This window comes from Diadema antillarum, unplaced genomic scaffold (assembly GCF_040938485.1).
Source record: "Diadema antillarum isolate AM-2024a unplaced genomic scaffold, OU_Dant_1.0 scf00000071, whole genome shotgun sequence".
NCBI lineage: Eukaryota > Metazoa > Echinodermata > Echinoidea > Diadematoida > Diadematidae > Diadema > Diadema antillarum.
In genome coordinates this window covers 2854848-2880451 of record NW_027270960.1, presented here as the reverse complement: position 1 = coordinate 2880451, position 25604 = coordinate 2854848, and the positions used below count along the sequence as shown (strand labels likewise).

At 39.3% G+C, this 25604-nt stretch overlaps 1 pseudogene; it reads right to left on the bottom strand.

The window, feature by feature from the left end:
• Positions 1-25604, bottom strand: LOC139716886 (protein PTHB1-like; annotated as a pseudogene).

Genomic DNA, 25604 nt, shown 5'->3' with positions numbered 1-25604 from the left:
TTATAACAAGATGGAATCTGGTGAGTGAATCCCACGGCTGCTGAGGTCTGAGTCTTGATTGAGATCATCCTCGTCCCGATTCTTGGAACTCTTCTTTTTCTTCTTCTTCTTCTTGATTGGCTGGAGAGCTGGCAGAGCTTGTCCCCCAACTGTCAAGACAAGAAAGTCATATCAGCATTATTGATGTTGATGTCATTTCTGCTGTAAAGGGATAGTACAGTATTATTGGTGGAGATGAGGATTGAGCTTTTATATTTTGCGAGATACCAAGAAACCACTTTTGAAATGATACAGAGCATACCATTCTAAGAGGAATTCCTAAATGAAAATCGGTTTTGGAATGGCTGAGACATCCAAAAACAAAGTAAAACCAAGCAAATCTAATAAAAGGAGGGTCCTACCTTTTCTTAGAATCTCAGCCATTTCAAGACCAATTTTCATCAAATAAACATTGAATCCCTCTCAGAATTACATGCTCTTTTCATATTTCATACGAAGTCTCTGATTATCTCACAAAAAAAAAAAAAAATTGTAGAAACCTGAACTTAGGTCTCAACTAAACTATAAATCCCTTTAATTGTTGTTGTTGCTATCATCTTCATCATCATTTTATTGCATCAACAACCATTACAACTGCTACTTATTTATCATCATCATTACTCTAAGTAGTTTTAGACATAGTCAAAATTATACCATATGGATTGTTACTATCATGGTTCCCCAAAAGTTAACTTTACTTTTCTTTCTTTGCTAGTAGCAACCTTCAAAAATATGAACTCTAAGGAATGAATTCACTAGGGTGGTTTAAATCTAAACCATGGTTTATGCAAATTTCTTATGCGCAAATACAATTTACAGATTACGTATACCAACAGACAACCAGTAACATACACGTGTTAATAAGCGCATGTCAAAGGTATACTTATTTCATGCTCATTTCAGACCATGGTCTAAAATTTAAGCCACCTTCATGAATTTGAGCCAAAGTGTATGCCACTTTTTAAACCAATTCTAGTCTGATGCCTCTACAGGACACAGTACCCACCTGGAGCTCCAAGAGGCGGTAGCGAGGTACTCCCTCGCACCCCTGGCCCACCCAGGGAGGGCAGGTCTGCAGTGGAGCTCAGACCCCTCGGAGAGGCCATAGCAGGGTCTGGGCCATTACTGAAGGGGTTGCTGTCTGGGGCAGGCATGGGGTCCACAGAGGGTTGGCTGAGGGGTGGAGGCTGTGCTGCCTGGAGCGGTTTTGATGGTGGTGGCCCATTATGTGATGGAGTGCTTGAATAAAAAAAAGCAATGTATGACATTACAATTCATCCAATCACTATACCCACTATCAAAGTCATGCAGAAAGGTCATATCTCATCAAATAGGGACTGACTGCTGGCAGAAATACCAAATTCAAAATCAATATCACATGAAAACTTAGAAGTTTTCCTTCAAGAATACAACAGCCTGAGGTGATTCCTAGATGACCATGATGTAGTGATTTCTGTTCTATAAATTATGCAACATTGCTCTGTGAGACAATTTAGGCACAAAACATATCAAATTTGGCTGATGTGACTGTTGACAATGTAGATAATTGGAAATTAAGTGTCTTACAGAAATGAGCATTAGTGTTGGCATAAACTTCACATGAGTTATTGATGAATAGGCATACAGTGCACTCCCATTATAATCAATGCCATTAAATAACAAAATCCCGGTTACAACAAAATAAAAATTCAGGCCGCAGCATCATCCTCTCTTTTTTTTTTTTACTGTTTACTTGTTTGGTTATAACAAAATTTCGAAAGAAAATTGCTGGTCCCGAGGACTTGGCTATAACAGGAGTCCACTGTACCATAGACAGGAAAATTTTTGAGTTTCTACCTTGCATTGGACGTTGGTTCTTCATCAAAGAAATCTTTATTACCACCAGATGTATTGTCCACTGTCTGTCTCTGCCTCTCACCTGAGGGTCGGTAGATAACATGCACATGACATAAACTTGTCGGGTCAGAATGATAGGGTCATTAAGTTGCCACTAAAGCCATAGGGTTCGAGACACCTTAATGGCCTTCTAATTCTCAACCCATGAATTCATACATGGAGAATTATAGCATACCTGCAGGTGCCACACACAGAATCACATTTTTTTTTTAAGCAATAGATTAATAAATTACAGTGCTTATCATAGTTTTTAAAGATAAACTGTATGAAAAAGACAAGTTTGGGAGAGTGCAAAATCTCATTATTTGATAAAAACTCAACTGTGCAAAGATGTTGTACAAAACTGGTATAAAAACACCCAGATAGAGTTCTTCTGGCAGGATCAATCACAAATACTAAATCTTCATTTTACAAATGCCTTTAACTAAATGTCACTTTAATACAGGTCAACATGTTTTCTCCCATACTGAAAATGTATCAACCTTGAAAATTGAAATTAGGAAACCTTTTTTTTTTTCATTACAAGTCATTTTGACAACTTAAACTACATATGCAGGATATGCAGATAACAGGAAAAGAAAAACATGAACAAAACAATGCAAATTCTTATAAACTGCTGGGATATCAAACCAACAAACTGTGCATCATCACTCATAGCAAACACATCACATTGGGAGAAACCAATATTTGGGAAGCAAACCCTTAGTGTCCACAAGCCATGAGTGTAATCCATCTGAATAAATGTGAGTGCTTAATCCACCCAAATTGCAGATATTAATTAGAGGAGGTTATGAGATTACCTGGTGCTTGGCCCTCTACCTGCAGCCGGGCTCCTTTCGCGAGCTTCTCCGTCACCTGGGCGATGTGCTTCTTCAGCTTGGAGATATCCGTTGTCATGGTGAGAGGGGCGGGGTTGATCGCTTGGTCCTTTGCCGTCTTGGCCAGGCACGTCCGGAGGAGGTTGGTGACAGAAGCATCCACAGTCTCCTCCCAGCCCTACAGATAGATGGAGAGTGAGGGATACAGTCATGACAGGAATTAGAATGTGTCTCTGCTGCTGACATCTGTAAGCCTTTTCATGTTCAGTGAGGTTGCACTACCCTTTATCAACAGGATGCAACCTCTTGCTGGGTTCTATATGTATCAAAAAGTGATATCCGCATGTTTTTACTTGTATGGACATTCTTGCAGTGCAATTTTGATTTTGTTAAACATAACGTTTTGGTAACATACATTTGTAACATCTTATCGTGTTTAAAAAATGGCAAATCTCAAGAATCAGTGGAAAAAAAAAAAGGTCATGTCTCCTCTTGTTCTTGGTTCACATTTTAAATGGTGACAGCAACTTAGACATATCAGGTCAGATAAGCTATAAGCTTACAGAAAGGAAACCACCTCAATATCCCTACATACAGGTCTCTATCTAGATGTCGTAACCTTTATAGTGACCATTATAGTGACCACTGAAAGTAGCGAAACAGTGACAATTGAAAGGAAATCAACCACAGGCCACATTTCACAGATGTCTGCTATACACACGACCTTTCACAAATAATTTCTCTCATGGAAAGTCAATAGCAGCCACATATTGGAGGAGCCACAAAGATTTTTAGATGTTGCAAAATATGAAAAAAAAAAGAAAAATTATTTGTATTACATAATCAAAATTAAAAAAAAAAGATTAGCAATGTAGAATATCAAGTGGAAAACAAAAGCATCATAGCATTTTTCCTCATATATCAATCTATACACAATTGGGGGCGGGAGCCAACCCCACCACACCAAGAACTCTCAAATTACTCCTGCCAGGTTAAGGTTTCATCATCGATATTATTCTTTACCTGCTCTCCATCGCATTGCACTTGGCTCGACAAACTCATCTCCAGGATTTCCCTCTCTGTTTCGCTGAGCCCGTGCATGAGTGTCAGCAGTGCTGTGATGATGCTGGTGGCACAGCTCAGACCCATGGAGCAGCGAACCAGGGCCTTCTGGTTTTCATCCACACCTTCGGCTAGTTTTAAGATCTTCAGAATCAAGTTAAGATATGGTATAAAACAGATACATAAGGATATATCGGAAACTACTGACAGAGAGTAATGAGACTTATTCCATCAAATCTGTTGTGGACACATCTCAGTATATCAGAGTTGATAAAGTGACATATTATATTCTTAAAATTCCTATCATTAATTCATATCATCAATTTCACACTCCAATAATATCTCTAAAATCGCTGCAGGAATTGATATGAAAATAAAGTACAGTTTTGTTTTCACAAACTATTATGACCACTCTGACTTGCAAGCTACTAAGGTTCCAGATAGTACTGATGGTAGTTCAGATAACAGAGCTATTTTGAATGAGTTACCTGACGATAGGTCCCTTCCAGCAGAGTGTCCAGATTGTTGAGTGGAGAGGGAGTCTTGTCCTTGAATCTGGTCAGCAGTCGTCTCTGGATGGCCCGGAACTGCTTTGCCCTCTGGTCAAGAAGCTCCTTGTACCTCTGAGCATGCACGCGCAACTATACAGTATGTCAAAAAAAAAATTACAATCAGATTTTTGCATTGATAACACCCAATATGATTAGACTGTCTATATGCTACTTCAGGGTCTTAAAATATAACATCTTAGTTGTATTTTGCAGAAAACCCCATTCAATTTGGTTAAGCGGTCACAGAGAAATATGGATTGTTGTAAAGCATGTAATGAGTCTGATTCTTCCAAGTTTAGCACTTGGATGCTCTTGTGTGTGAACACAATAGACAGAACTTGGAGGGAAGAGATTCCTGACATGCTCTACAATATTCCTCATTTCTCTTTGACCACTGAAGCAAATCAAATGGGGTTTTCTGTAACATGTGGGCAATGAGCTATAATTCTGTACCCTGAAATTGTATTTGGATTGATTCAATATCTTTAAAGTTATCATTGCAAAGGGTCCCATTGTAATTTTTTTTTTTGGGGGGGGACATTAGGTATAGTTCATTTTTAGGGGGAAGGGGGAGATTGGAAAGTAACATGGACGATGATAACAATCATAACAGCTTTGATGGGAGCACTGTGGTATAGTGGATAAGACTCATGACTTTAAAACGGAGGTCCTGAGTTCACATCACAGAGATCTACTGAACTACATTGGAGTTGTGCAGGCGTGCCGAAGACAACCTAATTTTGCTGTACCACAACTGTCCCCAGATCAGAGCCAAAAGCATGAGTTTAACTTATCACATCACATTTTTTTTTTTCACAATCACAATAAGACATAGTAACATTATAAAGGGCAGACAGTTCATGTGAACATAACAGTCTAGCATTCATTTGTGTATGAATCTTAGTAAAAATTTCTCAGTAAAACTCCTGGTGAACATCAATTCCCTAAAGGCTGATGAAAAATGCTTTCTTTCTCTATTCTGCACATGAATTTGGCTTTGCAACTGCATCACAGAATACAACACATTCAGATAATAACACTGACAAATGCTGACAAGTGCGAATCTTTTAAGTGATTTCTACATTGCAGAAATGAATTACAGGGTTCCTGCATCATCTCCAAAAGTAACTTTAACAACTTTTTAATAGTTCGTCAAAGATCAGGTTCCAATGTAAACAAACTTACTCAAGAAATGCAATCTTAACGTGGAAGCACAAAACATTCAAACATGATTACTGTTACACTTCCAGTGGAAATGTGTAAAAGCATAATTTTGACAATCAAAATAGGCACAAATATCAATTTTGTTCTATTTGAAGTCCTTTTCATGTCAGTTTTTGTCAGTTATTTCTCTTTTCTCTCTGATTTTTCATGCCCGGAAAATGTTCTGAAGTTTGATTAGTTTTCAAATATTCAAGATATTCTTGGCCTGTGAAATGTTTGAAAGTTTTTATGAATTCTCCAGTTTTTCAATGGCCACATGAAGCCTGAACTACAGTACTCCAGGCTATATACCAACCTCCAGGTGGGTGTCAATGAGCTCAAAATATTCCTGCATGGGGAGAGGGGAGGAGTACATGAGCTGGAAGTCCTTCACCCCGCTGTTCCTGTGGTAGATGGTAGCTCGGTCAATGAACTCATGCATCACCAGCCACATGGCCTCAAATATGTCACACTGCAGTCGATAGCGCTCTGTAAACAAGCAGTAGGTTAACCTGATCATTACCACTGATGACTTGCCAGTAACATGGTCATAATATTATTTATGGATGGTGGCTTTTAAAGGGTTAAAGGAGGATGAACCAAATATATAAATATGTGGGTTGAGTAAATGCAGAAATATTAGTAGAAAACATTAGTGAAGTTTGAAAAAAGTCAGACAATCTGTACAAGAGTTATTGAAGTTCGAAGTGTCGGTAAGGCCATTGCTGGATAACAAGACTACAATATGTGATGTCATCGAAGTACAACAATATTAAGAAAATAAGATGAGAATTTTATAAAATGTAATTTTTGTTTAAGTATGCATTCCTTGTTTAAGGGTTACATTATACCCCAGGCCTTTTGTTTCACCTTGCCTACGAAACAGAGAATAGATTTCTGTATGTACTGTACAATGATAAATTGATATTCCACACTGAAAAAAAGTGCAGCAAAAGTAATCAGAAAAGACAAGCAGCTACATTACACACTTGCCATTCTATGGAAATGGTATACAACAAATTGCTGCAGTTATGAAGTTTGCCAAGGAGCTGAAAAACACCTGACATTCCTTTCTTTGTGTGACAGATTACATGAAAGACTCAACTTGAATAGATGTTTACAAAGATCCTTGCCTGCACAATCAAGTCAAAAATGTCAAATAAACACAGTTTGACATCCAAGTACAGGGATTAGCCTAGATTGTGCAGTTATTTGTTAATATAGGGCAACACTACTCAGACAAGAAATCACTCACATGTGAAAGTCTCTAGGCAAGGGAGCAAGAAGGAAGGGAAGGGAGGATTAAGAGATGAAGAAGCTGCACAGATATTAAGCACGAAATTCTGGACTGGAAGTCAATCATACAATAGAAATAACCCAATACTTACGTGATGACTTTGAAGCCAGTAGTGTTATCTTGGGCCCACCATAGATCTGTAAACCGAGAGCATTGCCAGATCCAAGACCTTCTGGTCCTGTCAAGTCTACATGAACACAGAGAAAACAGGAGTGAAATATAAATCATCATCATCATCACCATCATCGTCATCATCGTCATCATCGTCATCATTGTCATCATCATCACCATCATCACCATCATCACCATCATCATCATCACCATCATCATCTTCTTCTTCTTCTTCTGACTTCCAGTAAATGGTGGGGAGCAGACAGGAGCAGGATGATATCTGTCCAGTCATATTCTGTCCTCTTGCACCCATATGCAATGTCTCAGAGAGAGAGAAAAAAAAATTCAGAAAAAGAAAAAAAAACATATCTTTGAGACTTCAAGCAAATTGGAAAGTAGATATGACTGTCAGGAGACCACTTTGATGCAATGCCCTATGGACATCTTAAAATTGATCATACTGGTTACCTCGCACATGCACGCTCACCTGGAAATATATCAATGAGGTTGGCACAGTTGCGGTTGGAGTCGAGGGTGATCTTGTGGGCAGCATTCTTTGCCGGCTGGCAGGGCTTACAGACCAGCTTAAGCGGCAGCTTGATATCACACTGGACCACACGGGGTGCTCCTGGTCAAGGGAGGGGCATAGTCAAAGTGCAAGAAAAATGGGGGAGGGGGAGATAATGAATGAAAACATACAAGGCAAAACATTTCTTTTTTAGTTTTTGTTGTAAGGTTCTTAATCTTAAGGAAGTAGTCTTACACAGGCTTATAATGAACAATTTTATATACCAACAAGAAATGAAACAGACAGGCCAAGTGATTGCCACATTATTCTTTTTTTTTAAATGCTGATAGCCTGGATCTGAAGGATTAATATACCATGCCTCATAGAACACAATCTACTCTTGTTAATGTTATTTGAATACATCTCTTGAGTAGGCGTACAAACAAGATTTGTTCAAGATATTTCTTCTTTAGGACCACTTATATTTCAATATCGATGTGTTGTAATCAGCATTAGATCTAATATCTTTTTCACTGATCAAACTAACCACTACATTATGAAGACAGCACAAAATGACATAATTTTTCTGATCAAGCCTACAAAAATCATCTAATGGAGAAAAGAAAAGACACCTCATCACTTTTCAAAATGCTTAACAGCAGCTAGATCGCAGGACTGGCTGAAATGGCATCATTTGGTGCTGAAGTCATACCTGATGATGTGGTGTACGTGGCCGTTGCCTTGGCAACCAGAGTGGAAGGCAGACAGTGGCCCCGCATGAAGAAAGAGATCATGATGGTGGTTGGATTGGATGCATCCCCTGCAAAGCAGATGGACAATTTAACATTTTTAGAGAGTCTTCACTAACTCTTGGTAGTGATTAAAACATCTCATGGCTGGTCACTAATTAGATAAAGGTGCTATAATAACAAGAGACCCGCGGGTCTAGCGCTCACCTGAGTATCGCAAGTTCACCTTTCACGCAGTCACTAATCTAAATTATTCACAGCGCTACCAAAATTTGACCAGGCATTCTGAAGTAGAAGATGAAAATGTACAATAAGGGCCCAAATTTTTAAAGATTCCTTAATTTGGGGGATTGGGGGCCCCCTGGGGCCCTCTGGGTGGGGCATGGTGCCCATTTTGATAAATTGAGATCCTGACCCCCTAAGGATGCTACCTGCCAAGTTTGACGAAAATCTATCATGAGGTTTTCAGGAAGAAGATGACAATGTACGATTCAGGCCCCCATTTGGACCTTCCTAACCAACCCCCCACCCCCACCCCCCCCCCCCCCACCCCTGCCCCCAAGAGGGGCACCCCTGGATCTCCTATGAACAAACTCGAAACTACAGTCATTAATGTACTCACTCATAGTATTATCTTAGCTGTATAACCTCTGATTCTAGAGAAAATTTTTAACGATTCCTTCATTTGGGGGGTTTGGGCCCCCCTGGGGGCCCCCTGGGTGGGACATGGTGCCCATTTTAACAAATTGAGATCCTAACCCCTTAGGGATGCTACCTGCCAAGTTTGGTGAAAATGGGTCATGGGGTTCTAAAAAAGAAGATAAAAATGTACAATTTAGGCCCCATTAGGACCCCTCCTCACCTCCCTCCCCTGGGTCCCAAGGGGGGCACCCCTGATTCTGCCATGAACAAACTTGAAACTGCAGTCATCAATGTACTAACTCATAGTATTAACTTAGCTCCATCACTTCTGGTTCTAGAGAAGAAGATTTTTAAAGATTCCTTAATTTTGGGGGATTTGGGCCCCCTGGGGGTCCCCTGGGGGCCCCCTGGGTGGGGCATGGTGCCCATTTTAACAAAGTGAGTTCCTAACCCCCTAGGGATGCTACCTGCCAAGTTTGGTGAAAATGGGTCATGGGGTTCTCAAGAAGAAGATGAAAATGTACAATTTAGGCCCCATTAGAACCCCTCCCCACCCCCCTCCCCTGGGTCCCAAGGGGGGCATCCCTGATTCTGCCATGAACAAACTTGAAACTACAGTCATCAATGAACTAACTCATAGTATTAACTTAGCTCTATCACTTCTGGTTCTAGAGAAGAAGATTTTTAAAGATTCCTTAAATTTGGGGGGTTTGGGCCCCCCTGGGGGCCCCCTGGGTGGGTCATGGTGCCCATTTTAACAAATTGAGTTCCTAACCCCCTAGGGATGCTACCTGCCAAGTTTGATGAAAATCGGTCTTGGGGTTTTCAAGAAGAAGATGAAAATGTAAAAAGTTTACGCACGACGCACAACGGACGACGGACGACGGACGACGGACGACGCACGACGCACGACGCACGACGGACGCCGGACGAAGGGCGATCGCAATAGCTCACTTGAGCCTTTGGCTCAGGTGAGCTAAAAATACTACATTTGAATACATTTAAGATGTCTTAAGACAGTTTCTTAATGAGTAAAAATTAAGAATATTGACAAACCATAAATATAATGGTCTTTAAGAGTTCTGTACGATAATTGTGCTTTGAAATATCACATTTGACTTTGAATTTTGATAAACTGCCATTATATTGTACATTAGTAATATTTTATTGTACATCAGAGCTGGATATCATATTTCATTCTATTCTGTGTTTGATGCATTTTGATCCAGTTTTGACTGAGAAATTTGAAAATAGATTAGAATTGAAATTGAAATTGAATGCTTTGGGAACCAGATCACCACATCAGCAATGATAGATTTGATATCATGTTCATGAAATGCAGTCAACTTACCTACAAAGGAGATGGTATGTGTGCTCTGTGTGACGGCCAGTGGAAATGGACAAAAACAGGAGCAGTCGTACCCCTGAAACCCCCGAGTGGCTTTTCAATGTAAGCTGTCCATGGAATGAAGGCAAGGCAGAGTGTTAGGAGGGTTAGATTTGGTAATATATTTTCTCACATTACTCAACTTCCACCACATTTTTTTGATAAAGGTCCATCTTTCTTACCATAAATGACACAACATACAACTGAAAGGCAGAGGAATCTAAACTTTTCTATCATTTTTTTCTTCTTATGTGACTCGTCATCACATTAGCATGGTTGGGTCGCAGATAGTTAAGTTGGGAGAATGCAAAAAAAGGTACTTTAGCTTTTAAAAGAATGAAATTTATATTTGCTAAAAGATGAAAATTTAGATTACGATATCGTAATTTTATCCAAAGCAACTTTGTAAAGTACAAAAATACTTTCCAATTTAAAATCATTCTGCTCTTTAAAGCATGCTACTATGGTTACTTTGGCCCTAACCTATTGTGTTCAGGTGCCAAATCTTCTGTTGTATCTAAACTTGAAAAAAAGATTTTCTAAAACCTGTGTCTGGTGGCCTGCTTGATCTGACCATTTCAGCTGTGAGTGTTTGGAAATGAAGTCGAACTAATAACATACTGTAAGAAAGCTTAAGAGTCTAGAGAATTGAACAAATGGGTATTGAGGAGGAAGTATCAGACAACGAAAAGCAATAATGGTGACCAAAAGACACACATTGAAAGGCATATATAGATGAATGTATTGGCTTAAAAAATGACCAGTTTAAATTTACTAGGAACCATTGAGGGAATTTATTTCTCAAAGATTATCACCTTCACTGTTATTGAAGGCACAGGATCGTCATCAGTCACTTCCGTTTCTCCAGCAACCTTGAAGACAATAAAAAATATTCTTGATGAGAACAGGAATTGGCAATATATGGGGACAACATTAAATCAAACAAACAAAAATTCATCAAAATGTAATTTTTTTAGCTTTTCTCATAAAAAGAAAACAGTCAGGATAACTTGGATACTTATCTAGAGTTGATAGATCAAAAGTAAGTTTTCTATATATTTCATGCACACACACCTAAAACATGTAATGACAAATAAACAAACAAGCAACCATGAATATTGTAGGCAGTAACATGTAAATTTAAAAAAAAAGGATTATCTCTGAAGATAATACCATATCTATCAAGACAGATTATCTACATGTGGCACAGTTTTTCAACATATGTGAAAGACTGAAGGAGCAAAGTTAATTTCAAAATCTACTTGATTTCTGAGATTCTCAACACATCACAGCTGTGAACTGGGGACGACCATAACCTGAGCAAAGTCTTCCTTTTTACTTTTTTCCTTCCACGGATCACTTACCGACGGATCATCTAAATTGGATGGAACGGATGCTGTCATCGAAAGCTCATCCTCAGCCATTTTCTTAGGAGCAAAGTCTATGGTGATAAAGACCATGATACAGAAAGATAATTCTCAAGATGAGCTGCGCAATAGAAAAACATACTTATAGGTGTTCTAACCATTATGATCTGAACACATACTTATAGAAGTTCTAACCTTGAGGAAGACTGTTGTTGTTGATGTTTTTATCTATTTTTACCTCTGCCAAGGCAGGAGGTTAAGTTTTCATCGCCGTTGGTTTGTTTGTTTGTTTGTCTGTTTGTCTGTGTGTAAAATAACTCAAAAAGTTGCAAACGGATTTAGATGAAACTTGCAAGAAAGGTTGAGGATGACACAAGGAACTGATTAAATCAATTTTGGTAGTGATCCAGGAATTTCTATGGATTTTATGAAGGATTTTAAATATTTTGGCAGGTAAGGTCAATGAACTTGGGAGCTGAAGCTACGCATTTTTTTCAGGTTTGCATAGGCGCACTACAGTGCATGCTCTAGTTTCTGCTAGGGCGAGGTGCGCAACACAGCTGGAAGTTAATGACATACCAAAAGGCTTCTATATTTTTGAATGCGGGCAATTTTCAGTTTGCACACATATGGGTGGAACTCACTGATCTCTATGGAAGAACGAGATCAGCTGTGGAAATAAGCTGCTTGGTGGAGGTCTGCGCTCTCAGAGTGCTTCTCTAATGTTTACTGAGATCAATAAAGAAATTATTTCACATGAAGTGGTACATTTAATACTGCCTGTATTCTTTCTAACCAGTCACTAACATAGAGGCCTTCAAAACTTAATTGGCTTCATGTTCGTATAAAGTTTTACTTTTTCTTACTTTGAGCGACAAAATAATTTTAAATCGCACCAACAAGAATAGAATGTGTCTCGACAGTCTCAGCAAGACTATTGGCCAAAGGACGAGATTTAGTTTGTGGCGTATTAGAAGAGGGGTAAAAATTGTGTCTTGGTTTGTGGTACATTAGAATAGAAGGATAAATTATGTTTTGGGTTATGGTATATTAGAAGAGGGATAGCATTGTGTCTTGGGTTGTTGCATATTAGAAAAGGAGTAAAAAATTGTGTCTTGGGTTGTGGTATATTAGAAGATGGGTAAAAACTATGTCTTGGGTTATGGTATGTTAGAAGATGGGTAAAAATTGTGTCTTGAGTTGTGGTATCTTAGAAGAGAAGCAGATATTGTGTCTTAGGCTCCAGTATATTATAACGGGTGCCGAAATTGTGTGTTGAGCTCTGGTATATTGCAGGGGTAAACATTATGTCTTGGGTTGTGATATGACAGTAGAGAAAGGGGGTAGGAGGGGTCAGCAAGTGGTCCAGAGTTGGTAGAATGCTCCACCTGATCTGTGAGACGTCTCCTTGATGGCTTTCTGCAGGTCTTTCATCTCCTGGTCTTGGCTGCTGTAGTCAATCTCACGCGCCTCCGAGGCAGGAGCCACAAAGAGGGAGGGCCTTCAAATCTCTGTGTGATGATACACACAAACACACGTGTTACTATGTATAATAATGATAAAAATGATGACAATGAAGACGACGACAACGACAACCACCACCACCATAATAATGACAATGCTAATAATAATACTACTAATGATAATAATAATAATAATGATACAGTCTTCTTAATCCATAATAGCCTCTTCAGCATTGTCACTGTTCTACCAGAGGGCCCTGCCATTGTAATTACCTGGTAGCAGTGCCAGGTACCCATTCATACATATTATGTATACGGCATAAAAGAGGGCAAAATGTTTACCAGTGGTATTCATTTCCTTTTGTGAAAAGGTTAGTAACAAGAGTCTTGCGATTTCTTACTTCCACGACTTTGCTTCATGGCTTTCTCTCACTGACACCTCAACAAGTGTTCCTTTGACTGCTGTTCTTTTTTATATCCTATAATGTTGTTACAAATTTGTATTTCTCTAATGAACATTCAGAAAACTTGTTAGCAGTTGGTAGCAATACACACTGATTGACTTTCTCCAACTTAGGGTTACCCTTTTAGAATGACAGGAAAAAGAGGGAAGAATTTATAAATGATAAGGACAAAATGTTATGTAGAATTTCAAGCTGCAATACTTCCAAGTGCCTCTACCAAACAATTTTCATTATCCTGAATACACCATGAATGGCAAACTGTCCTCCAAATTTTCTGCCAAGATTATCACACTGGAAAACAAAGGAGAAGAGAATGGAGAACTCACTGAAATTGTCCCACGCAGAGTGACACTGGGACATGCTCCAGCTTGGCCGCCCACTTCAGCGTGACGTCCTCGTAGACTAGCAGTTGCCCTGTATGCGTGCCCACCATGTAGTTGATGCTGTTTTCAATCACTGATTGTGATATAAGAAGTGAAGATCAAATTAGGATCGCAGGTAACCCAAAATCAACTTCCTAAGGTTAGACAGAGAGCATAGAGTGAGGATATACAATTCCTTTTTATCTTCACTACTGACTGTTCACTAATATCTGCTCTATAAATCTTCATCCATGCATCATACTCAAACTAAGAACATTGTCCTACAGAAGAGAGACAGTGATCAATGGCAAACTAAAAGTCTTATCACCACAGCTCATGCTATTATAACCTTTAGATACCTGGTGTCAATTTACCTGTATAAGTCTGTCATTAATTTTCGTGCCATGTTGATAAAAATGTAGATGAGTACATTGACTAACTCCTGTAACACAATATTGGATGACTTATGTTGCCGAGAATATATTTAATTTGATACAATTCCTTTATTCCACAGGCTAAAAAATATATATACAAAAATTCACCTACACATACTGTATTACACATCGGGGGGGGGGGGGGGGGGGGGGGTGTTTCATCAACGTTTGTCAGCGCTGACAAGTTGTCAGTGCTGACAATCACCATAGTAACAGTCAGTGACCAGAGCTTCTCATCCAATCAAAATCAAGGATTTTGCTGAAATTGTCAGCGCTGACAAACGTTGATGAAACACCCCCCAGAGTGTCATAACCTCAAAGTTTGATGTGTCACTTTGGTGAGTTCTAAGTCCAAGACAAATGACCTCCAAAAATCGCATTTCAAATCTTTTGGATAGAACATAAAGTATGCTTCCTGCCAAGCTACATATTATCTGTATGATAAAACAATACGTATACCAGACGGCACTCACATGAGGCATATACATAGAAGCAGCTTGGGTTGTACTCGACTTTCTTGCTGAAACGCAGTGTTCCCACGTCCTTCAGGCAGACGATTGACCTTTCACCTGAGGAAAAATAAAATGTTAAAGAAATCAGGCTTCAATAAGAGCAGTAGCTCTACATGTGTTTATATGTGTCTGTTTGTCCATATGTCGGTATACACGTATATATGCATGTACGTCTGTCGGTTTGTATGTATTTATGTATGTTTGTTTGCATGCGTGTATGTGTTCAGACAAGTGTATACCCAATCGAAGCATGACAAGAAGCAAAAATACACACTTGCTAACAACAGACACTTAGCAACGGAGGAAGAACCTGACTGTCTACACAGGGTCAACAGACTGTGAATTTTATGGCGTGCAGCAATGTTAGTGAGTGGGGCAGAGATGAGTTTATTGACTGCACAAAATAGCTACAAATAAATATTGGTATAAAGAAGAAAAATATCCATTTCTAGTGAAAATGCAGGTCATCAATCATTAACCACAACATTGTGGTAACAGCTGCACATGTGACTCAGTGTAAAGTGTTGGTGTTGTTGTTGTTGTTTTTGTTTTTGTTGTTTTTGTTGTTGTTGTCGTTGTCGTTGTCGTCTACTCTTTTCAAACTTTTTTGCTGGGTGTATGAAGGCATATACTTTCACAGGAAAGGGTAAAATTGATGACACTCTGGGTAAATCACAAAGGAGACGTTCTCCACCAGTGATGGAATAAAGGCAACTGCTCTGAGATACTAGTAAACAGTCAAATTTGATGACAAATTACTTTACAAGTGGTCATAACTCCAATACAGGTTTGATATTATACAATCACCACTTAGCTATGCTTTTGATATCGATTTTTTCTTTACTTCCCTCATGGGGTGAATTTTTCCCCCAAGAACAAAGAAATCAAGTGGTGGATAAATGTATAAACATCCACATTCACATATATCCCTTTGCTATACCATTTCCATCGAACACGAAATAAAAAGAAAAAAGTGGTCAACTTTACTCACCAAGAATAAGTACGGAGGGAGCAGCATTTGCATTTGTCACAACAACCATGTCAAGGGCAGGTTCTCCCAAATTAAAAGTCCAGTCAGCCTGGAAAGCCAAAGTGTATGAGTGTATAATTTAATCTATTACTCACAAAATCATTCACATTCAATTTACTTACAAGAAACAAGTATCACAAAACAATCTGCACATGTATTGTATATACATTCTCAGGGCTGCACACTAACCCATTTTTTCTGCCGGTCAAACCTGTCTCTGTCGGACCGGTAAATGCTCCGTTTTACCATTTTTTACAGGTCCGAACAGAAAATTTACCGGTCAACAACGACAACCTAAATAAACATTAAATGACTTGCAAACTTATTTTCTTGTTTTTTATGGACTTTTTACCCCCCCCCCCCAACCCATGTACTTTACAGATTAATTTTTTTTTTTTTGTAAAACTTGCATTATTTGTTGCACAAGAAATTTAAAAGAAAAGATAGGAAAAAATAGAATGTTTGTTCGTGAATTACAGTGTAAAATGGTAATGAACAAAATCAGATTGTATCAAATGCGTTTGTGACTTTTTCTAAACATCGGCGCACGAACTTGCTCTTGGTGGTCAGTTGGATTGCGACGATTTAATGAATTATTTTAGCTGTGATATTTTCTGATGCATGCGCTACAAGGGGTTCTTTATTTTTCTCCCGATAATCTATTCGCATTTGTGCATACGTTCTTGAAAGGTACACGACATGCAGGGCCGAATTCACAATCCTTTTTGTGCCCATTTCCACCTCAAATATTAGCGGGATTGTGACGATTTCATAAATTACTTCGACTGTAATATTTTCTGATGCACGCGCCAAAAGGGGTTGAAAATGTGTCCTTTATTTTTTCCCGATAAACTCTTCGAATTTCGTGAACTTGTGCGTTCTTATAAGATGCACCACATGGCCGAATTCATGATACTTTCAGCGCCTATTTCCACCTCAAATATCAGCGGGATTGTGACGATTTCATAAATTACTTCGGCTGTAATCTTGTATGATGCACGCGCAAAAAGGGGTTGAAAATGTGTCCTTTATTTTTTCCCGATAAACTCTTCGAATTTCGTAAGTGCGTTCTTAAAAGATGTTCGACACGGCCGAATTCATGACACTTTTAGCGCCTATTTCTACCTCAAATATCAGCGGAATTGTGGCGATTTCATGAATTACTTCGGATGTAACTTTTTGTGATGCACGCACCGGCTAGAATGGCTGAAAATGCGTTCTTTATTTTTCTCCCCATAATCTCTTCGCATTCCGTATTATATACATGCGTTCTTTAAAGGTATACGACACGGCCGAATTTACGATCCTTTTTGCGCCTATTTCTACCTCAAATATCAGCGGGATTGATGATTTTATGAATTACTTCGGCTGTAATCTTTTATGATACACGCGCCAAAAGGGGTCGAAAATGTGTCCTTTATTTTTCCCCGATAAACTCTTCGCATTCGTAAATGCGTTCTTAAGATATACGACACGGCCAAAAATCATGATTCTTTTTGCGCCTATTGTTTCCTCAAACTTCAACGGGATTGCGATGATTTCATGAACTATCATTCGGCTGTACTGTAATCTTTATGATGCACGGGCCAAAAGGGGTTGAAAATGTGTCCTGTATTTTTCACCCAATAATCACTTCGCATTGCGTACATGCCTACACGTCACGGCCGAATTCACGATCCTTTTAGCGCCTATTTCTACATCAAATAATATCAGCCGAATTGTGGCGATTTCATGAATGACTTCGGATGTAATCTTTTGTGATGCACGCACCAGCTAGAATGGTTGAAAATGCGTTCTTTTTATTTTCTCCCCGTAATCTCTTCGCATTCCGTACATGCGTTCTTGAAAGGTACCGGTATACGACACGGCCGAATTCACGATCCTTTTTGCGCCTATTTCTACCTCAAATATCAGCGGGATTGCGATGATTTCATGTATGACTTCGGATGTAATCTTTTATGATACACGCGCCAAAAGGGGTTGAAAATGTGTCCTTTATTTTTCCCCGATAAACTCTTCGCATTTCGTAAATGCGTTCTAAACAGATACACGACACGGCCAAAAATCATGATTCTTTTGCGCCTATCGTTTCCTCAAACTTCAACGGGATTGCGATGATTTTATGAATTATTATTCGGCTGTAATCTTTATGATGCACGGGCCAAAAGGGGTTGAAAATGTGTCTTGTATTTTTCACCCAATAATCACTTCGCATTGCGTACATGTCTATACGTCACGGCCGAATTCACGATCCTTTTAGCGCCTATTTCTACATCAAATATCAGCGGGATTGCGATATGTCATTAATTATTTCGGCTGTAATCTTTTGTGATACATGCACCAGAAGGGTTGAAAATGCGTTCTTTATTTTTCTCCCGATAATTTCTTCGCATTTGTGCATGCGTTTTCAAAATTATACACTGCATGCAGGGCCGAATTCGAGATTCTTTTTGCGCCTTTTATTGTTTCCTCAAATTCCAACGGGATTGCGAAATTTTCATGAATTACTATTTGGCTGTAATCTATATGATGCAAGCGCCAAAAGGGGTGAAAATGTGTCCTTTATTTTTCCCCGCTAATCTTTTCCCATTTCGTACATGCGTTCTTAAAAGGTATACGACACGGCCGAATTCACGATCCTTTTTGTGCCTATTTCTACCTCAAATATCGGGGGGATTGTGGCGATTTCATGAATAACTTCGGATGTAATCTTTTAATGCACGCACCAGAAGGGTAAAAATGTGTTTTTTATTTTCTCCCGATAATCTCGTCGCATTTGTGCATGCGTTTTGGATGACCAACACGGCATGCAGAACTGAATTCAAGATCCTTTTTGCGCCTATTATTTCCTCAAATTTCAACGGGATTGCGTTGATTTTATGAATTGTTATTCGGCTGTTATCTTTTATGATGCACTCACCAAATGTGTCCTTTATTTGTTTGCTTTTTCTCCTCTATAATCTCTTCGCATTTCGTAAGTAAGCTTTTGAAAGATACGACGCGGCCGGTCGAATTCATGATCCTTTTTGGGACGATTTCTACCTCAAATATGTAAGCGGGACTGCGATGATTTCATCATTTTTTTTTTCTCCCTAGTATTATATCTTCACATTTTGTGCATGCGTTTTTAAAAAGTACGCGGAAGGGCCGATTTCGTGATCCTTTTTGCGCCTATCTTCATTATGAGACCATTCTGAACGAATGAAAATATTCATTTGTGAAATGACTGTGTAAAATGAAAATAAACGCAATCAGATCCATTTACTTTATCGCTGAATATCGAATGTCATTTTACTTTTTCTAAAAATCGACACAAGTAAATTAGTTATAACATAACTGTCACGCTGCTGCGAAGCCGGGATCGGATCAATCTTGCTTTAAAAAATCATGACTAAAATGACCCAGAATATAATGCGTGCGCTTCTATCAATGTTTCTTGTCTGGCATGACCGCCCATCGCAAGCAAACGAAAAGCAGTTACACTGTACATGCTTTGCATGTATTGCATTGCATGGCAGTGCGTGAGCAGCGCCTAATGCGGAAGCGAGCGCGAATAACTGGTCGACTGCTAGTGCTCAAAACTAATATTTACTGTACAAATTGCACCGGTAGACATAAACGAAAACTTGCGTAAAACTTGTTGAACAGTGCGATATCTGGCATTCTGTTTCTGCCTGATCGGGGCTGCTCTTTTTCTTTCTACTGACCCCACCAATGCTTTTTTTTTTTACCGGTCATGTCGGACCGGTAACTTGTGGATTTCCTGAAAAGTTACCGGTCCGACAGTGACTTTTACCGGTCTTTGACCGTCGGACCGGCGCCAGTGTGCAGCCCTGCATTCTTCTAACACCTGGCCCCAAAATGATTGTGATGTTGACAAAACTGTTGACAATTTTATTATAACCATTGTTCAAATTTTGTATATCTAACAACACTTAACATTGGTTATACTCATTAACGTTTTTACACTGGTTGTGTCTATCCTTGACTCACATTTTAGAACTATTTGGAAGCACAAAAGCTGAGTTTTTGCTTCATCAGCAAATGGTAAACAATGCCTCTAAGGTTTTTGATTCTTCGGGGGAGTTTTTTTTTATCAGTGTGAAAAGTTAGTTTTACCGTGATCCTCTTGCCAGAGGTGATCTTCTGAGACTCCTCCTTGGTCTTGGCGTCCGTTGCCACGGCGAGCACCTGATACTTGTAGCTCTCCACCTGCCAGGCCGAGGAGACCGTGATAAAGGAGTCTGTGCGGGGGACGTAGGCCAGGGGACCCGGCAGGAGAAAGCCGGGCAGGAACCGGCTGAAGGCAAAGCTCTCCTGCTCAAAGAAAGAGACGGTCCCATCCATCGACTGCACGCACACAAAGTCCTTTCCTGAGAGATAAAAACACACAAACAAGAACACAAAGAATACTGTAGAACACGATATTTTCGCAGCATGAAATTTTCGCAAATTGGAGGCGACGGCCTTTTTCGTGGCATGAAATTCTCGCGAGTTGCCTCTAACATTCAATGTGTATAGTGTAGACGAGAACTTTCACGTGCATTTTAATTTCGCGAATCTTGGCTCTCGTCAAATTAGTGAAATTAAAATGCATGTGAACATTCCTCATTTTACAGTATGTAGTCAAGACCAACTTGATATTGTGTCAGCTCAGAAGTAGAAAGGTGATGAGATAATTGACTTTGTACTGCACCAATGCCCTCCTGGTACTAAACTGACAATTTACGGGTTTATGTCACTTCTTTTTAATGCCTTTGCACGGCAGCCTTGTCTCTGATTCGACAGTAAATGTGTCCGAAGCCAGATGCTGGAATAACTTCTCACCTAATGCAATGTCAACAGTCTACAAACCAGCTACTGTAAAAGTGGATATTTTTCGCCCTCTGTTGAATAACATGAATATACATGTTTTTAATTCCGTTGAATCACTAGTTCCGGTCACGCAAAATGTGTGAAAAATTTTCACCTTTATAGTATGAGCAAAGCAATTACGGTATAAAACAGAACACAAAGTCAGCTATTGGCATTCACAGACTGCGATCCATGTGATGCATCTTTAGACAAAAAAAAAACAAAAAAAAACGAACATACAACTTTCTAGTGAAAAATACCTTTGACACCACCAAATGGTCCAATGACCATGTTGTATGCTGTCCTCTGCAGGTTGTGCTCATAGATCAACTTTAGCTGGTATTGTGAGCCATGCTCTACTGCCCCAGTGGTTCCTGAAAGAATGGAATACATATAAAGAATGTCTTTTTTTTTCTTTTTTTCAACACAAAAGTTGCTACTAACAAAACACACATACCCTCCAAAATACCTTTTTTTTAAAGAAAGAGAGAGCACGAGGTTTACACTTGTTTATATCCATATCATTGTTTTTCTCCTCCTATCAATTACATATATATCAATTATTACCTCCGCCAAGGGAGGAGGTTATGTTTTAGTTACCGTTGGTTTGTTCGTTAGTTAGTTCGTTAGTTAGTTAGTTCGTTTGTCTGTGTGCAAAATAACTCAAAAAGTAGTTAACGGATTGAAATGAAACTTGCAGAAAAGGTTGAGAATGACACAAGTAACAAACGATTAACTTTTGGTAGTGATCCGACAATTTGGGGGGAATTTATGAAGAATTTTCGATATTTTGGCAGGTAGGGTCAATGAACTTGGGAGTTCAGGCTGCGCGTATTTGAGGTTTGCCTGCGCGCACTAAAGTGCATGCTCTAGTTTCTGCTAGGGCGAGGCGGCGGTGCAGCTGAGGGTTTATGACGTAACAAAGGCTTCTATGTTGGGAAATCGGGCGACTTTCAGCACACAAAGCTATAAATACACGTATGGGTGGAAATCACTAATATCACTGTGGAAGAACAAGATCAGTGGTGGAAATGAGCTGCATGCTTGGCGGAGGTCTGCGCTCTCAGAGTGCTTTTCTAGTTCACATTTGTTTTTCTCCCAGGAATATGAAATGTGTTTCACAATTCAATTGATTAGTGCTATACAATCATACTTAGCCAAATTTCCTTTTTCCATTATGTTTTAAAAAAAAATGTTTTCATGTTTGTTTGTTGTAGTTTTTTTTTCAAAATCGGAAAAAGCGAAGTCATAGCAACAATGCATCATATGAAAACACACACAAAAAAGAATAATATTACTCAGGGCAACTGTATCCCACCAATGGGTTAGTCTTAAAGATAATAAAAAGTTTTGGTACCTCAAAAATTTCCTTGTCTTAGTTCGTGTTTCAGGTTAAAGTACCTTTCATATAACTAACACTGTGAGACTTACTCGCCCCAAAGTGCTCTCATGTCTTAGTAATCATGCAATTAACTGCGACCAGCAGCCCCATACGCATAGCGACCAGCAGTCCCATACGCATAGCGTAATCGGGCTTCGCATTGTAGCATTCAGGATCATGACAGATTTAGTATCGCGGGATAAATGTTAACTTAAAATCCCAAAAATTCTTCAATTTGAAGACTTACCAATTAAGGTGAAGTATTGAAAACAGGCTTCGGGCAACGTTTGGTTCTGCCTATAGTCCCTTTCTGTTCGAATTGATGACTGAATGTGACTCGGCCGAGAGGACCTTGGGAGAGCTACATACACCATGTACACTGAATACTACAGCCAGTGCATGCGAACACATCACATGCACACAAATTTCAAATCCCATATCAACGGATAAGATGTTTGTGTGCGCATGCACTGGCCGTAGTAGTCAGTATCGGTCCATGGTGTATGTAGCTCTCCCAAGGTCCTCTCGACCGAGTCACATTCAGTCATCAATTCGAAAAGAAAGGGACTATTGGCAGAACCAAACGTTGTTCGAAGCCTGTTTTCAATACTTCCACTTAATTGGTAAGTCTTCAAATCGAAGAAATTTTGGGATTTTAAATTGACATTTACCCGCGATACTAATTCTGTCATGATCCTGAATGTTACAATGCGAAGTCCCATTACGCTATGCGTATGGGGCTGCTGGTCGCAGTTAGCTATGCGTACAATGGGCCGCTGCACGCTGCTGGTCGCAGTCAGTGGTTTCGTACAATATTTATCGACGCTGTACGGCGACGGCTCTGGTACGAAACCATTATTGCATGATTACTAAGACATGAGAGCACTTTGGGGCGAGTAATTCTCACAGACAACGTACTTTAACGTGAAACACAAACCAAGACAAGGAAATTCAGGGAAACTTTTGAAACTGTACCAAAATTTTTTATTATCTTTAAGTTAGAATGCTTTTCTACTAAATGTTTTCCACACAAGCACACTTGACTGACTGGGCAAGAATGCTATATGAAATAAAAGAAAATCGTTGAAAAGAACAGTAGCTCTACTTACCAATGACTGAATACACTGCTAGCTTTCTGGGATGGAGTACTGCTAGATGCAAAGCCTCTGATACCCTAAAAGAAGAGGGCAAAACAGGAAGAAAACAATGTAATTTATCTTATACACAAGATTGCTGATGTGGACATATTGCGACATATTATCCCTATCGACCCAAGCATAAAACAGATCAGCTAACAACAGGTCAGATGGTGAAATCTTGCAGCAGTGACTATCCACACATACTCACTCGTTGAATACCTCTTATACTTATTAAAATACAACAAAGACGGGCAACAAATACACTTTTATAATGACAAAGCTGACAGTGCTCTGAAGGGAAATTATTTCTGCTACATCGACAGTAAGCATATTGATTGGAATTTGGTACGGATGCCAGTTTGAATTTCTTTCTTCTTTGAATTAAAATGAAAAAAGAAACAAAGAAAATGGAATTTCATCGGGATTCAAACCCGAGATCTCCAGATTGCTAGACGGGTGCTCTTACCTACTGAGCTATGGAAGGCCCTACGGTGTGGTGCTCATCCAAAAAGCCGATTAATTTTCTATGCTTGTGTGGTCAGAAGCTTACATAAACCTAACATGAACCAAAAAGATAGGAATCAACTTGTTGACCACAGGAGCAGTGAAAATTATGGGGTTCTGGGACGAACATCACACTAGGGCCTTTCATAGCTCAGTGGGTAAGATGTCCGGTCTAGCAATCGAGAGTCTCTGGTTTTGATCTCCCAATGGAATTCTATTTTCTTTGCTCATTGTTCAATTATATCATATAATTTTCTGGTTAATTTCCCTTTCTTTGCATTCTTTGAATTTTTACGCATGACAACGGAGCTCAGAACCAACAGATGGAGGAGCCACTCACGAGACGAGTCGTCCAACAGCGACCTGCAGGATAGGTTGCTGGAGCTGGGTCTCCAGTAGGACGTCCTCTGCCTTGAGGTTCTCCCCCTTGCCTGGTTGGGGCTGGTATATACGCAGCACTCCATTGAAGCTTCCAACGATGATCTTATCTGATCATATGGATGACAAACTTGCACAGAATGACAACATATACAGATCTACGCATATGGTGTCTAGCAATGTTGATCATCGTAAACATGCTTAAACACAGACAAGTGTTGTTATTAGAGGGTTTTGATGGTGGTAATTTTGCAGCTTTATCACTAAGTTTTTGTGGTTGTGGTTGGGGTTGTTTTTGCTTGAACTCTAAATTATCATACTTACATATAGGATCAAACAAGCCTCTTACTTTTGGAGAGCAAAACTATCCCCCTAGAAATAAAAATGCTATCCCTCTATAATGACAAATTCTGATTTTTGTGAACCAGAATTTGATTCATGCCTTTTAGAAATTTGTAAGATCCTGTATGTTGTTTTTCCAAAAGCACAGAAGTTTACTTTTTTATAAGGTATATAGTGGAATAAATTAAATTACCAGTACAACAACAGCACACAGTTCTTCATCATCATCACTGATTGGTACAACAGACTTGATAAAAATACTATTATTTCAACGTTAGCTTTTAAGTGAAATGAGTGGCACATTCATAAACAGACGAGCAATATTAGCAGTAAAGACATGTCATAATCTAAAAGATTAGTAAGAGCAACATTTAAGGACAACATGTTATGTACATCGTCACAGAGCGTACTAAATCATAAAATGAATGATTCAGTTGCGTTGCGGGAAATGGACGATACCTCCCCACCCCCCCCCCCCCCCCAAATGAAAAACAAACGTGGCTAATACATACTTTTTTTTTATAAAAGCTGCAAAGGTGTGACAACATGTATTTCCAAAGTTTGTGCACAAAGCTGATTTTAAGGCCATGCCCCGATTGAAGCTCCCAATCAGTATTTCATCGTGACCTTCATATACTGTAAAAGTGGATATTTTCGCAAGAATAATTTCTCGCGCTCTGCTGAGTAAGAAGAATCTTGTGTGTTCTTAATTCTGTGAAATCAACACAGCACATAGTGGTACACATAACAAGCAAATATATATGCTTGCTTTTATTTCCGCGCTAGTTTCTGGTTGCGCAAAATGCTCAAAATTTTCAACACTGCAAAAAATTCAACTTTTACAGTATTACACATCTGCATTACTCAGTACATTAGCATCCAGCATCCTAATTGCCTGACAAAACCTAATATTATTTGTCATATCTTATGAAGCCATGCTCATAAATATTGCATGACTTATCAACTACTAACCATTTGGTGAATTACTATCTATACAGGCCACAGCAAGACTGCCTTGGTCGAAAACTTCATCCGAGCCAACAGACCGTGTCCACCAATCTCGGGCTTTGAATAACGACATGGTCACACCTCATCCACAGGATACCATGCG